The sequence below is a fragment of the Oryx dammah genome, unplaced genomic scaffold, assembly GCF_014754425.2.
Source record: "Oryx dammah isolate SB20612 unplaced genomic scaffold, SCBI_Odam_1.1 HiC_scaffold_18, whole genome shotgun sequence".
Taxonomy (NCBI): Eukaryota; Metazoa; Chordata; class Mammalia; order Artiodactyla; family Bovidae; genus Oryx; species Oryx dammah.
The window spans coordinates 97622205-97638484 of NW_024070202.1; the positions used below are offsets into that span (position 1 = coordinate 97622205).

General features: G+C 41.0%; 1 protein-coding gene and 1 long non-coding RNA gene across 2 annotated transcripts in view; both read left to right on the forward strand.

Moving 5' to 3' along the window:
• Nucleotides 1-16280, forward strand: part of EXOC4 (exocyst complex component 4) — an 824501-nt gene that overhangs the window by 472586 nt on the left and 335635 nt on the right. The gene's annotated exons all lie outside the window — the stretch shown is intronic.
• Nucleotides 11720-13395, forward strand: LOC120878216. The gene is made up of 2 exons (XR_005724489.1): nt 11720-11986; nt 12046-13395. It is a non-coding gene; the product is annotated as an uncharacterized LOC120878216 (long non-coding RNA).

A 16280-nucleotide genomic window follows, 5' to 3' on the forward strand; every position in this document is an offset into this window, starting at 1 on the left:
GACATTGTATTATTTTAACATCAAGAGAGGAACAAAGAAAACGGGATTGTTTTTCTTTTTCCCAGCTGCCCCCTGGTGGCAAAGGCAAAACAGACTGCAAAGGCATTGAACAAAGATGCTTGCTGTGTAGATGCTGCTGGTGATTCTTAAGAGGGTCCCCCACCAAAGTCTGTGCTGAACGTGTGTGCTTCTGAGAAAGAAGAGCTAACTATTGGATCTGCTAATTCCATCTTGCTTTGCGGCGGCATCTGTTCTTATCACAGTAACACCAGGCTCTCCTGGCTCAGTCAATACTTGTATATTAACAAGAGACGATCGATAGAAAAATTAAAAAGGAAAGTCAAGGTAATTAGGCTAAAGCTGCTGCTTATGAGTTTTCAATAATTACTTTAGCTTCCTCTTGTTTTCCCATCTCCAGAAAAATAGGGCCTGATTGAAGGACTGGGTCGTGTTTGACTGAGGACATGTCAAAATTACACAAAGCCAGGCAGGAAATAAAATTAAGCCGTATTTGTATGAGAGCAGTAAAAGGGGCTTTGCCTGATGGCACGGGAAGAATAGGCGTTGATTTAAATGCACCCATGAGCAGCTGCGCCATTGTGGATACCTGCTTCATGTCATCAGTTTTTGCACCACTGGCAGAAGCCCACTCAGAAGTACTGTGACATGTCATGTATCAAAGCTCCAGAAGAAGAGAGTGGATGAATTTCTCCCAGACACAGGATCTTTGGGGAAATTAGATGCCATCCTTTACAAAACTACAAAATAACTCAAAACCCTATGGCTGCCATACTTTGGCCACTACTTCCTATGGACGTTATTGACAGGGTTCACTTACCAGGCTGTTGTAAACAAGCTGTCCACATTAGGGGAATGAGCCTAATCTTTGATTTTTGAGGTACTTTGTCATTTTTGTGCCCTGATGCTGGGAGTCCTAAATAAATCAGAGCCACCCTTTTTCTAATTGCTCTGTGTGAGGTTGTTACATCTGCCTCTTTGTGCATGCTCAGTCGTGTCTGACTCTTGGCAATCCCATGGATTGTAGCCCGCCAGGCTCCTCTGTCCATGAAGTTTTGCAGACAAAAATAATGAAGTGAGTTGCCTTTTCCTTTTCCAGGGGATCTTCCCAGTCCGGGGATTAAACCCCTGTCTCTTATATCTCCTGCACTGGCAGGCAGATACTCTACCGCTTTGCCACCTCGAAAGCCTCTTAGAGGAAGGGGAAGGACACAGGAATCCCTAGTTTGGGAGAGAGAAATCGAAGGAGAAAAGATAGGTTAGTGAGAGAGATATTTCATGTTTTATGTCCATTTACAGTCTTCATTTGCACTATTTCTGTCAAGTTAAAGCACTTTATAAACTTTACAACCAAATTATGTACCAACATCATTTCATTTGCTGCTGATATGTAGCTGTTAAACATCTGCCAGGTATATATTTCCTAGAGGCAAAAAAAAATATATATGTAGAAGAGAATGAGACCTGGTTAAATATACAGAGGAAATTTAGATATGGGGGAATATAATAGGAATATATTTACTGAGCATCTGCCATGTGTAATGCATTTTAAAAGATTGCCTGGGTACAGGAAATAATACCACAGACTTTCTGCACACACACCCCCAACCCACCTCACCACCTAAGTTTATAAGTCAGAAGTGAGTTATGGAGCTAAGATTTGAATCCAGGACAGTCTGATTTCAAAGCGCACGCTCTTAACTCTTTGAATGCAGTATCACTTTACCTTGAGGCTTAATTTAAAAAAGACTTTCTAGGGGAAGATGAAATATGTGACGTATGATCTTTACTCAGTAAACACAAATCTGATTAATTATAGTGATGCTAGGGAGTGGGGGTGGGAGAATATTGAATAAAACATATACACCCAAAGTCACTGAAAAGTAAGATGAGGGGTCAGGTAGAACTAGAGCTCTGGTGAGAACTGTTGTCACTAGTTCTTAATATTACAAATGGTTGTATATTATTCCACCACTGTTGGGTTTGCATATGTAAATTTCTGCTCCATGTAGCACTTAGCAGCAAGTAAGACCAGTGCTGATTGGTGGTTTGGGTCTGTTGCTTTTATAAGAATGTGTGAAGGCTCTCAGAAGATTCTGTGCACCCTTTGGATTAGCTAAGGCCAAGGAATTACAAATGCAGCTAAACTCAGACACATCTAATGCCTGAATTCTTTGCTGCATATTTCCCATGCTGCATATTTCCCAAATGTTGCAAAGGATCCAGCTGATGCTTTTTTATCGTGAAAGTAATATATAATAAGCATTTGTTCCTTTACTTAAAAAAAGATGTTATTCTAGGATTTCCTTTTTGGTCAAGTGGTTGAGACTCCACACTTCCACTGGAGGAGATGTGGTCTCCTTTCATCTCTGGAAGGGGTCTCTGCAGGATGGATCCTGCATGATGCCTGGAAAGGCTAAAAAAAGTATTCTAAGTACACAATCACTTTTGGATTAGATATGTTTAGAAATTCGCCTAAGAGATGATTTGTGAGTTTTGTTTTTGACCACTCCATGCGTCTTGAAGGATCTTAGTTCCTTGCTCAGGGATTGTGGTGGTGGTGGTGATCTCTATTACTGTTATTATTTTGGTTTTCTTTCTTGAAATAAACTTGGCTTATTTAACTTATAATAAGAACTCTTAGAAGATCAGGAGTAACATAAATCATTTAAAGTCATGCCGGAAATTGGTGTGCTCTGAGGGCCAAAAGAAATAATATGAGTTGGTTTCACATGCACTCAGTGCATTCGCATGCACTGAAATGTGTGTTGACAAAATGTTGATGTATCTTTCTAGGCCCTTATGTAGTGAATTATGATGTGAAAGCACCAAGTCGTAACCACTGGACTGCCAGGGAATCCCCTAGGAATTAATTTTTGAAAGCTCATTTTCCTTCTCCCTCCTGACCCAATTTATTTCTACATCCCAAGAAAAACTTTTTTCTACTTCTCTACTTTTTTTCTCCACTTATTGCTTCTGTTGTCACTCTGTATTTTTTTCATCTTATTGTTTTTATTTTTACTCTAGAAACATTTGAGTACCAAATACCAAATATGTGGTGGAATATTATGCAACCACTGAGGCAGTATACTTTATATGATAAGTGCTTAGATGTGAGTCCAAATGCTTGGCTTAAACCTTAGATAATACATATTAACTGTAATCTTTAATAAGTTAGCTAAACTTACTATCTAATTTTTTGTCTGTAAAGTGAGGATAGTAGAAGTACCTATTTTATAGGCTTGTTATAAAGATTAAATGAGCCAGCACATAGAAAGTGCCTTGTATACAGTGCCCTATAAATGTTAGCAAGAGAGTTCCAGAAAAGCATCTACTTCTGCTTCATGGACTATGCCAAAGCCTTTGACTGTATGGATCACAACAAGCTGTGGAAAATTCTTCAAGAGATGGGAATACCAGACCACCTGACTTGCCTCCTGAGAAATCTGTATGCAGGTCAGGAAGCAACATTTAGAACTGGACATGGAACAACAGACTGGTTCCAGATTGGGAAAGGAACACATCAAGGCTGTATATTGTCACCCTGCTTATTAACTTATATGCAGAGTACATTATGCGAACTGCCGAGCTGGATGAAGCACAAGCTGGAATCAAGATTGCCGGGAGAAATATCAATAACCTCAGATATGCAGGTGACACCACCCTTATGGCAGAAAGCAAAGAGGAACTAAAGAGCCTCTTGATGAAAGTGAAAGAGGAGAGTGAAAAAGTTGGCTTAAAATTCAGCATTCAGAAAACGAAGATCATGGCATCTGGTCCCATCACTTCATGGCAAACAGATGGGGAAACAATGGAAACAGTGACAGACTTTATTTTGGAGGGGCTCCAAAATCACTGCAGATGGTGACTGCAGCCATGTAATGAAAAGACCCTTACTCCTTGGAAGAAAAGACAAACCTAGACAGCATATTGAAAAGCAGAGACATTACTTTGCCAACAAAGGTATGTCTAATCAAAGTTATGGTTTTTCCAGAAGACATGTATGGATGTGAGAGTTGGACTATAAAGAAAGCTGAGCACCAAAGAATTGATAATTTTGAACTGTGGTGTTGGAAAAGATTCTTGAGAGTCCCTTGGACTGCAAGGAGATCCAACCAGTCCATCCTAAAAGAAATCAGTCCTGAATATTCATTGGAAGGACTGATGTTGAAGCTGAAACTCCAATACTTTGGTCACCTAATGTGAAAAACTGACTCATTGGAAAAGATCCTGATGCTGGGAAAGATTGAAGACAGGAAGAGAAGGGGCGACAGAGGATGAGATGGCTGGATGGCATCACCGACTCAATGGACATGAGTTTGAGTAAACTCCGGGAGTTGATGATGGACAGGGAGGCCTGGCGTGCTACAGTCCATGGGGTTGCAAAGAGTCAGACATGACTGAGTGATTAACTTCAAATCGCTACTGATTCAGTTTTCTAAAATACTATTATTGCTGTACATTAAGACCTATTTTTAAATAATTTTTATAGATCAGAATGCATTGCAGTGACACCCCTAGAAGCAGTTACTTTGAAAGTAACATAATCCAGAATATCAAGACAAATGTCTACTTGGTAGAAAGAATGAATGGTCAGTACTACGTGACTCTTGTGGTGGTGGTGGTGATCTCTATTACTGTTATTATTTTGGTTTTCTTTCTTGAAATAAATTTGGCTTATTTAACTTATAATAAGAACTCTTAGAAGATCAGGAGTAACATAAATCATTTAAAGTCATGCCGGAAATTGGTGTGCTCTGAGGGCCGAAAGAAATAATGTGAGTTGGTTTCACATGCACTCAGTGCATTTGCATGCACTGAAATGTGTGTTGACAAAATGTTGATGTATCCTTCTAGGCCCTTATGTAGTGAATTATGATTTGAGCTGTCTTGCTCTTCCTAGAACACTGAGCAAGCAGTGTAACTTAGCCTCTTCATTATTCCCCTCCCCTACCCCACAAAGCTCAATATAACTGTTCCTGTTCTGAGGCAGTTTCTAAAATCTGTATGATTCAGCGAGAAAAAACAGCAGTGAGGGAGAATATTAATTTATTTTCATGCCTATCAGCCATCACCACATAATTGAAGCATCTACATCCTGACTGAAAATTTAGTCTTTGAGACTTGGAATACCTAGTTAACTTTTGCTCCCTGTTCTCACACTGAAAAAGAAGGATCTAAACGAAGAGGTTAGGAGACCACTAGATTTTCTCTTCCTATGGATACGTCCCTTAAACCTTCCCTTTTGTTCCCCAGCCCTATTTACATATCTAGAAACTGCTGGTGTCATGTGAGCTGAAGTACTGCAAAGCTTGTATTTCCCCAGATACTTTTTTTTTTTTTGACCATGCTGTGTGGCTTGCGGAATCTAGGTACCCCGACCAGGGATTGAACCTGCACCTTCAGCAGTGAAAGTGCAGAGTCCTAACCACAGGACCGCCAGGGAGTTCCTCCTCCAAAGATTTCTTATACTGATCAATTGTTGAACTGACATCTTTCTACCTGGCCTTCGATTTCTACCACCAGAATTCATACTTTGTATTAGATAATGATCCTGAGGATGTTTTCTTGAAAAGAGTACTTGAACATACTTTTGAAGGAAAACCTCAGATCTTAGAAACCTATGATTCTTTGCATTAATATGGTTTTATGAATAACTTGGAACAAACTTCAAGAGAGGGAAGGTGAAACCATCAATGAATGAATCCTTGTTACAAGAGGCAATCACATGAAGTCCCAGATTGGGAAGTCATTTCATAGTTCCATTGGGAGTTCAGATGATCACTCTTATTTCTGGAGATTCAGTAGGACTCATGGAACTCAACATAGAGTTGTACCATGGCTAAGATGTAGAACAGTGATGTAGTCAGGATACACAACTGGCTGATAAGGGGAAGAGGCCCATATAGTTCAATTCAGTTCAGTTTAGTCACTCGGTCATGTCTGACTCTTTGCAACCCCATGGACTGCAGCACACAAGGCCTCCCTGTCCATCACCAACTCCCAGAGGTTGTTCAAACTCATGTCCATCAAGTCAGTGATGCCATCCAACCCATCTCATCCTCTGTCGTGCCCTTCTCCTCCTGCCTTCAATCTTTCCCAGCATCAGGGTCTTCTCCGATGTGTCAATTCTTTGCATCAGATGGCCAAAGTATTGGAGTTTCAGAGGCCCAGATAGGTCTGCAGAAATTCATGCACTGGCTTCCACATCACCCTACTCCCCATGAAAAGATCACTAAGGGTACCTTCTCTTCTCCCAGGAACAGAAATGCAACAATATGTATGAGAAATTCAGTACCCAAGGTCAGGGAGTGGGCACCGGGTCATGTAGGCACCCTTTGCCAAGCACCGAAAATCCCAGACTACAAGAAAGAAGTTTTTGTTATTTCCTGGAATCCCTGCTCTAGGTGATAAGACTTCAGTGGAGTCCAAAGGGGTGATGAAAAGGGGAGAGATTTCCCCAGAGAGCCTACTTGACAATTTTACTCATGTCTCTGGGTCCTGATGGGTGATGGCCTTTATTAAAAACTATGTAAAATCAGGCTGAAGAACTCTAAACATGTGGCTTGTTTTGAGTGCAGTGCAATAATAGTTAATTCTAAGTTGGTCAGACTTCACAGGGATAATGTTGTGTCTAAAATTCCCAAGTTCAAGCACTGAGCAGGGTCCATCATGAACTAGTATTTTAACATCATGCCAATTCTTTTTCCACACTAAACTGATTCTCCTTTTATAGTATCTTCCCAACCCAGGGATCAAACCCAGGCCTCCTGCATTGTGGGCAAATTCTTTACCATCCGAGCCACAAGGAAAGCCCAAGAATCCTGGAGTGGGTATCCTGTCCCTTCTCTAGGGGAACTTCCTGACCCGGGAATCAAACTGGGATCTCTTGTGTTGCAGGCGGACTCTTTATCAGCTTAGCTACCAGGGAAGCCCTTATAGTACCATGAGATTCAGTAAAAGATGATTTCTGGCCACCTGGTTGACATACTCCCTTCTTCCCCCTGTTGGCCTTAGTATAGGCTGGTTGGCTTTCTCTTTGCTAATAGGTTTTAGTGCCTTGAATACTAAACAGACAAGCCTCTGAGACTGAAATGAGATTCGCGGGAAATTTTGCTGAAGTGAAGGAAAGTTACAGGCCTAATGTTCTGATTTTTCTAGTCATCAAGAGAGTAGATTGTATATTTGAGTTACTTGGGGATTCAAATTACATGGGCTTCTGTTTCTGGACCATATCTGCCTCCATTGTCTCCTTTCCCTCAAGATTCTGGATTCTGTGTGCCCTTAATATTGAGCCATTGTTATGAATGGCTGATGGAAATGTGTTTTATATTTCAAGCATAATTAGACCCCAACATGTTTAAGAATCATTGGCCTAGAGTGCTTTATCCAGTGTGTGCACTGAACTCCAGTTTCTCAGGCAGAACCTGGCTATTTTGATTTTATTATGCACTTCCAGGATGGGAGACCCAGAGCACCGCTGGTAGATCACAGCTTTCTTCTGGAATTAATCTCACATGTAAAGCAGAAATGCTTCTGGTGCTTCATTTTGTGGGGAGTCCAGTTCTAAAATGCTGTAATACCTGAGAGATGAGTAATGGCTGTGCAAGGGGATTATAAACTTGTTTTTATCTTTGTCAGTGGGAAGACCTCAGAAAATCAATTATTGGGAAATATGAAGCTTCCTAACATGCAAGAGGCAGACCACTTAGAGAGAAATCATTTGTGTTTCATACCCACACATGTATATTAAGCTGCAGGAGGAGACTCTTAGAGAAAGTCCGTTTTCCCCTCAACTAGTTTACCGAATCCTTTGAATCACTCGTGTCATTGAAGACCATAAAGGTATTTGGAGAGCCAGTGTATTTCACAGTCACAAAGGCACCTTTAATTGCTTGCATGAAGTTGGATCCTGTCTTTCTTCTTTCCCAACAAAGTGACATGTATTAGCATTTCTCTGGTAGTTATTTGTAATTGCCCTAGTGTTCACCATTCCCAAATGTTACAATTGAATCATTTTGAGAGTCTAGTCACATCTCTAAGCAGATGTACCAAATTATAGCTCAAGACTTCTGCTTGAAATCTAGAGTTCCAATTAGTCAAATAGCCGGCATGAGAAGGGCCAGCAAGGGAAAGACCTGAGAAGACACACAGCCCAAAATAGTTTGAAATTTCCTTGCTGCTCTGCCTCCTCCCAAATTTGATTTGTCAGCATGTGAAAGGGTGTTAGATCATCTAAGAAACTGCTTGGTTTCCATTGCATTCAAGTATAATTGGTTTTCAGGGACTGAATTAAAGCAGGAAAGCAGAAGTTGAGTGGATGATGTCAGTGAGCAAATAACTCTGTATGTAAAAGCATCTTGACTTGAGTGTGCTTTGTTGTTCTGCATTTTCATCAAAACCACAGTTTCATATACTGTTCTTTTTGGCTTACTGGTGGTCTTTACCTGTTATCTTAAAACACAACAGTGAAATAATTGTATCTAATTTTCTCTTTTAACTAGTTTCAAGAGAGTTCACACAGCCCTCTTACATACTATTCCTTTCACTTGGAATGGCTACTTTATCATATCTCCTGAATTTTCTAATTTTTCTGATGACCAGCATCTAAAATCTTTTCTTCCACTTAATCTTTCTTTTCCAGTGGACTCATTTATAATCTCTCTAGATTGCTTCTGAATTTAGCTAATTCAGTTGCTTTCTCTATTGCACTGCTACTTAAGGGAAACCGTGTGATCAGGAAGGAGAATCTGGTGGTAGATTTTGAATCATTCTGGCTTTACACTTGGCTTTCTTGCGCACACTCTCTGAGTTTAGTTACAGCTGCTGACTTTTGGAGTGATGATATTCTCTCATAATGAGATGGGGCCAATGGCATCTGTCTTTCTGGGGTGTTGTTTGTTATTTCAATTGTTCCTTCTTTGGTCTGCATTCTTTCATGAATTCATTCACAGTCGGTATTCACTCTGGTGAGCACCATGCCACCTGAAGGGATGTCAAAATGGACATGGTCTGTGCTTTTAGGATGCTTACAATCTAGTGGGAAAAGTGGATATTAAACAAGTAGTTACAAGCATGAAAGAAAGAGAAAAGTTAGTCATTTAGTCCAACTCTTTGTGACCCCATGGATTGTAACCCACCAGGCTCCTCTGTCCATGGAATTCTCCAGGCAAGAATACTAGAGTGGGTTGCCATTTTCTTCTCTGGGGGATCTTCCCGACACAGGGACCAAACCCAAGTCTCCCACATTGCAGGCGGACTCCTCACCAACTGAGCTACCAGGGAGGCCACCACAAGCATGACCAATGTTTAAAAGCAAAAAAAAAAAACAAAAACAAAAACCAGTACAGAATGCCGCAGGAGCATGACGGTAGAAACAGTGAGAAGCTGTCTTGGTCCATTCCGGCTGCTTCAAGAAAATGCCCAGGCTGGATGCTTTAAACGACAGAAACTTACTTCTCACAGTTCTGGAGGCTGGGAAGTCCCGATCAAGGCACTGGCAGATTCAGTATCTGGTGAGGGCTGTTCTGCTGGACCACAGAGGGTCGTCTTTGCGTTGTGTCCTCACATGACAGAAAGAACAAAGGAGCTTAGGGGGTCTCTTTCATAAGGGCACTAATCCTACTCATGAGGGTTCTACAGTTATGACCTCGTCACCTCCCAGCAGCCCCGCCTACAAATAGCATCACCTTGGGGATTCGGTTTTACATATGAATTTTTAGGAGGACACAAATATTCAGTCTACAGCAGAAGTCATCAAAATATTTTTAATTGTTTTGGTGGGGAGAGAGAGAGAAGTCATGAGCAGCTTTGCTCAGCAAATAAATGTTGACTTAATGAATGTTTCCATGGAAGGTGAGCTAAAATAGGCGCTATTTGCTGACCTTAGCAGATTGTGTACATCTTTCACCAGGCTCTCAGTTTTCCAATTTGTCTCAATCTTTGAACCCTCAGCTTGCTCTGTCAGACATTATTGCACATAATTGCCTGCATCTGGTCCCTTGTTTTCTAATGCTGCCCTGTGTAGCTGAAACCTGCTTCCTTTCCCTGAAATTTGCTTGCTCCTGCTTCTCTGACATCATTCCTCTTGTCCCCAACCTGCGGAATACTCTTGACGTTTTTCTCCACCATTTTGACCATCTCTTTCAAAAATCAAAGAACTTATCTCTTTAGAATCTGATTTGTGTGTTCTGAATCTTTTCAGCTTAAATGTATAAATATAGGAAACTTGAATCTAATAGGAACATGAACACCAAGAAGCTGAGATAACTGTTCTCTCCTAAGACCAACTTTGTAGTCTTCATTGTACCCATTTATTTTTTAAATCTCTTACCTTATGGCAAGTACTAGAAGTGATTCACTGTTCTATCACTAGCACACCCAAGAATATGATGCTTGGTAGATACTTGCCAGGGCTTCCCTGGTGGCTCAGATGGTAAAGAATCTGCCTACAATGCAAGAGACCTTGGTTTGATCCCTGGGTTGGGAAGATCCCCTGGAGGAGGGCAGAGCAACCTACTTCAGTATTATTACCTGGAGAATCCCGATGGACAGAGGAACCTGGTGAGCTACAGTCCATGGGGTTGCAAAGAGTTGGACACGACTGAGCACCTAAGCACAGCACAGATACTTGACAAGATTTTTAAAAAATTTTAAATTGATCTTTATTGGAGTATAGTTGCTTTACAGTGTCTAGTGTACAGCAACATGAGTTAGCCATACACCCCTTCCCTTTTGGATGAGCTTAGATTACATCTGAATAAACTCTAGAGAAACTCTAGAAATGAGAAATGTAAATATCTAATAGGTACAGCAAGATGTCATTTGAGCTACAGAGATGCACTGGAAGAATTAAATGACCCCTGCCTAACATGGTCCAGAAAGGCTCTATGACCATTACACCACTGTCTTAGTCCGTTCATGCTGCTATAACAAAATACCATATTGGACAACTTACAAACAACAGAAATTTATTTCTCATTGTTCTGGAGGCTGGAAGTCTGAAATCAAGGTAACGGCATATTTGGCTGAGGGCTAGGTAACAGCATATTTGGCCGAGGGCTTTCTACCATATTTGACTTCCCTGATAGCTCAGTTGATAAAGAGTCCACCTGCAATGCAAGAGACCCTGGTTCGATTCTTGGGTCAGGAAGATCTGCTGGAGAAAGTATAGGCTACCCACCCCCATAGTCTTGGTCTCCCCTTGTGGCTCAGCTGGTAAAGAATCTGCCTCCTATATGGGAGACCTGGGTTTGATCCCTGGACTGGGGAGATACCCTAGAAAAGGGAAAAGCTGCCCTCTCCAGTATTCTGGCCTGGAGAGTTCCATGGACTACAGTTCACAGGGTTGCAAAGAGTTGGACACGACTGAGTGACTTTCACTTTCTTCCAGGTTGCAGACTTCTCATTCTGTCCTTGCATGATGGAAGGACTAGGGAGCTCTGTAGGACCTCTTCTATAACAGTGTAATCCTGTTCATGAGGGCTCTGCTCTCAGGACCTAATCACCTCCCAAAGGCCCCAGATGCTCATACATATATCACCTTTGGGGGTTGATATTCCAACACACGAATGTTGTTTGTTGTTTAGTCGTTAAGTCATATCTGACTCTCTGCAACCCCATGGACTGTAGCCTGCCAGACTTCCCTGTCCATGGGATTTTCCAGGCTAGAATACTGGAGTGGGTTGCCATTTCCTTCTCCAACACTAATGTTGGGAGGACACAAACATTCAGAGCTTCTCAACTACTTCTGTTAAAGGATGACAAGAATTTCTCCATGTGAACAAGAAAAGAAGCACATTCTAGCTTGAGAATTCAATATGTGAATCGCATAAATTTGGAAAGATGTGCTTACACGTTGGTTCAGCTACAAGTTGCTCACGTGACCTGGAGAGCTGGGAGTATGTGCAGGTGCAGTGGACATGCCGCTAGAGAGGTGGGCTCAGCCTAGAACCTAAGTGTCTCTGCTGTGTTTCGGGGTGGTGACTTTAGCCTTTAGGAGTTGGGGAGTATTGAAGGAGTTCAAAGCAGAGGAATGCTTTCATCACATTTAAACTTAAAGGATAAGGTGGAGAAAATTGAGAAAGAGGTGAGTTATTATAATGTATTGGGTTGGCCAAAAAGTTCATTCAGCTTTTTTCCATAGGAATAAACTTTGTGGCCAACCCAGTACCAGCTAATACTCACGCTGTCCACCAGTTCTAACTCAGGTAACCCTCCCATCTTTAAGGCCCACAGTCACGTGTCGGTAGCATCAAGGATATTTTGAAGCAGGCAAGACTGAAGGAATGAGAACAGCATATTATAGCAGGTTGCTTGAGAAATGATGGGATCTTACAATAAAATTGTTTCAGTAAAAGCTAGAGTGAGGAGATCTTGGTAGAAGAATTGACAGATTTTGGACAGGCTGTTGGAGGTCAAAGGGAGGAGGCCAGGATGCCAGTTCTCCCTTGGGCAGCTGGGGATATAGTGGTGCCCTCCTGAGACTGAAATAGACTTTGAGAACAGGAGCGGGTTTCTGGAGAAAGTTGTTAAGTTTAGGTTTGAGCTTGTGGCATTTAGTCCTGATGAAATATCCAGAAGGTGTGTGTTAGTTTTGAACACCTCTCAGGAGTTCAAAAGGGAAGAGATAGGAGGTTACATGTAAGAGAACTAGTGCTGTTTGTGTGATGTTAATAGTCAAAGCCATGGCAGTAGTCAGAATGGACTAGGGAGTTTGTTATGTAAGAAGAAAAGTGGGTGACACCTTAGGGAACATCGCACTTAAGAACGGTCAGAGGAAGAGGGCACTCAACTGAAGATACTGCTACTGAAACTATTGTAGTTCTTTACTGTGGTAAGTGTTTAGGCATTGTAAATGTATAGTACCAATTGATTATATGAGGTACTCTGTTGCATGTGACATTTAAAAATACGTGATTTTACTTTAAATCTAGGAGCTACAAAGTATTTATAAGAGTCAGATCTAAAGCTGCTGAAAAAAACAGAATTGATGCCTTTTCCCAACATAAATGTTCTTGCTCTTACCAAGGAAGTGTACATGTGTTAGTCACTCAGTCGTGTCCGACTCTTTGTGACCCCATGGACTATAGCCCATCAGGCTCCTCTGTTCGTGGAATTCCCCAGGCAAGGATACTGGAGTGGTTTGCCAGTTCCTCCTCCATACCAAGGAAGAATGGTACACATTTTTCTATAGGTCTGGAAACACAGTACTGCAGTTGATGATGAGTAAATATTTGCTGATAAAGACCTTTTTTCCTCTGGAAAGAGAATACCTTGGCAAAAAAGGCTGAGCTTCCATTTCTCTCATGTGCCTTCCTCTGTCAACATGGTTTATTTAAAATGCAATGGAAAAGATAAAAGAAAATGTAATACAGATGCTGAAAATCTAAGTAAAAACTACTAGAAAATAGGTGCTAACAAGTCCTCAATTCAACAGTTTACCTTCTAAAAGACCTGCTTGATGCTGTATAAAGTTCTTCACACAACTTAAAAGCTTTTGCACAACAAAAGAAACTACAAACAAGGTGAAAAGACTGCCTTCAGAATGGGAGAAAATAATAGCAAACAAAGCGACTGACAAAGAATTAATCTCACAAATATACAAACAGCTCATGCAACTCAATACCAGAAAAATAAACAGCCCAATCAAAAAATAGGCCATAGACCTAAACAGACATTTCTCCAAAGAAGACATACAGATGGCTAACAAACACTTGAAAAGATACTTAACATCACTCATTATTAGAGAAATGCAAATCAAAACCACAATGAGGTACCACTTCACACCAGTCAGAATGGCTGCTATCCAAAAGTCTACAAACAGTAAATGCTGGAGAAGGTGTGGAGAAAAGGGAACTCCCTTACACTGTTGGTGGGAATGCAAACTAGTACAGCCACTATGGAGAACAGTCTGGAGATTCCTTAAAAAACTGGAAATAGAACTGCCATAAGACCCAGCAATCCCACTGCTGGGCATACAAACGAGACATGTGTACCCCAGTGTTCATCACAGCACTGTTTATAATAGCCAAGACATGGAAGCAACCTAGTGTCCATCAGCAGATGAATGGATAAGAAAGCTTGGTGTATATATACACAATAGAATATTACTCAGCTATTGAAAAGAATGCATTTGAATCAGTTCTACTGAGGTGGATGAAACTGGAGCCATTATACAAAGTGAAATAAGTCAGAAAGACACCAATACAGTATAATAACGCATATATATGGAATTTAGAAAGATGGTAACGATGACGATATATGCAAGACAGCAAAAGAGACACAGATATAAAGAATAGACTTTTGGACTCTGTGGGAGAAGGCAAGGGTGGGATGATTTGAGAGAATAGTATTGAAACATATATATTACCATATGTGAAACAGATGACCAGTCCAAGTTCAATGCATGAAACAGGGCACTGAAAGCCTATGCACTGAGACAGCCTTGAGGGATGGGATGGAGAAAGAGGTGGGAGGGGGTTTCAGGATGGGGGACACGTGTACCCATGGCTGATTCATGTCAATAATGTATGGCAAAAACCACTACAATATTGTAAAATAATTGGCCTCCAATTAAAATAAATAATTTTTTTTAAGTTCTTCACACAAGATTGGAAGGCCATAGGAAGAAATCAGCCTCTCATTTATTTTGTTGTTGTTCAGTCGCTCAGTCATGTCTGACTCTTGCCATCCCATGGACTGCAGCACGCCAGGCTTCCCTTGTCTTCCACCAATTCCCAGAGCTTGCTCAAACTCATAGCCATCTAGTTGGTGATACCATCCAGTTATCTCATCCTCTGGGGGCCCCTTCTCCTCCTGCCTTCAATCTTTCCCAACATCAGGGTCTCTTCTAATGAGTCAGCTGTTTGCATTAGGTGGCTGAAGTATTGGAGCTTCAGCATCAGTCCTTGCAGTGAATATTCAGGATTGATTTCCTTTAAGATGGACTGGTTTGATCTCATTGCAGTCCAAGGGACTCTCAAGAGTCTTCTCCAACACCACAGTTCAAAAGCATCAATTCTTCGGTGCTCAGCTTGCTTTATGGTCCAACTCTCACATCCATATATGACTACTGGAAAAACCATAGCTTTGACTAGATGGACCTTTGTCAGCAAAGGAATGTCTCTGCTTTTTAATAAGCTGTCTAGGTTTGTCATAGCTCTTCTTCCAAGGAGCAAGCGTCTTTTAATGTCATGGCTGCAGTCACCATCTGCAGTGATTTTGGATTGGCCAAATCTCATTTATTGGATTGGCCAAAAAGTTCCTTTAGGGTTTTCCATACCATCTTATGGAAAACCCCGAACAGATTTTTTGGCCAACTTACTACAGTCTTTCAGAGGAGCTATAGTGTAATAAGAGCGGCATGAAATTGTATTTGTGGATGCCTACTGTCGTGTAGGCCCTTGGGCAAATAGGCACAATCCATGTCTCTCTGTTGTCCTGATAACTAGGTGTTCACACACTCTGAACTTCTTATACTCGTTCCCTAGTGATTCCCGTTTTTAATTCCTTTGTGTCTTGACTCGAGGTGGAATGTTGGCTCCTGATGCCTTGTCTTCCCTTCTTCTCTAATACCTCACCCTCCCTTCTTCTCTGATACCTTGTCTTCCTTCAAGACCTAGCTTGTTTTACCTGAGTCTCCGGCTCCCTTCCCAATGAAATCATTGGAAAAACAGTATGATACTGATGACAGATGTGGATGAAGAAAAAAATTATCACTCCCTTCCAACAGAACAACCTTTTTAAAATTCTGTACCCTCCAGTTATTTTCCTTATGCACATATATATTTATACAAGACTACAGACACTAATTTGTATTCTGCTTTTTTCTTATATATTCTGTTTTCCATATTTTTGTGTAATTTTCATAATTATCATTTTCATCATAAAAACAGTATGATCCCATTACAGAAAATAAGTCACCTCTAATCACCATCTTGATGATACTTTCTGCTTGTTTTCTCTAAGTACCTGTGTTAAAGTTTACAGAGGAGGTTAAGGATGTTTCAGCGCTTGGGCAGCCTCCTTTGAAACACCTTTGAAATTGATATAACTGTTCTGAACTCCCATTATCCCACCTATTATGCTAAGGTATGCATAGGAACATGCAAGGAATAACTTGAAAAGACCTTAAGATATTTCCTGTCTTACAAGAAATACACAGTGAGTTATAGGATGTTGCAGAATGTTCAAAGATGGATAGGAAAAGTCTCAAGAGGATGAAGAGGTTTCCATGGGAAAATGAAGGAAAACATCCTCCA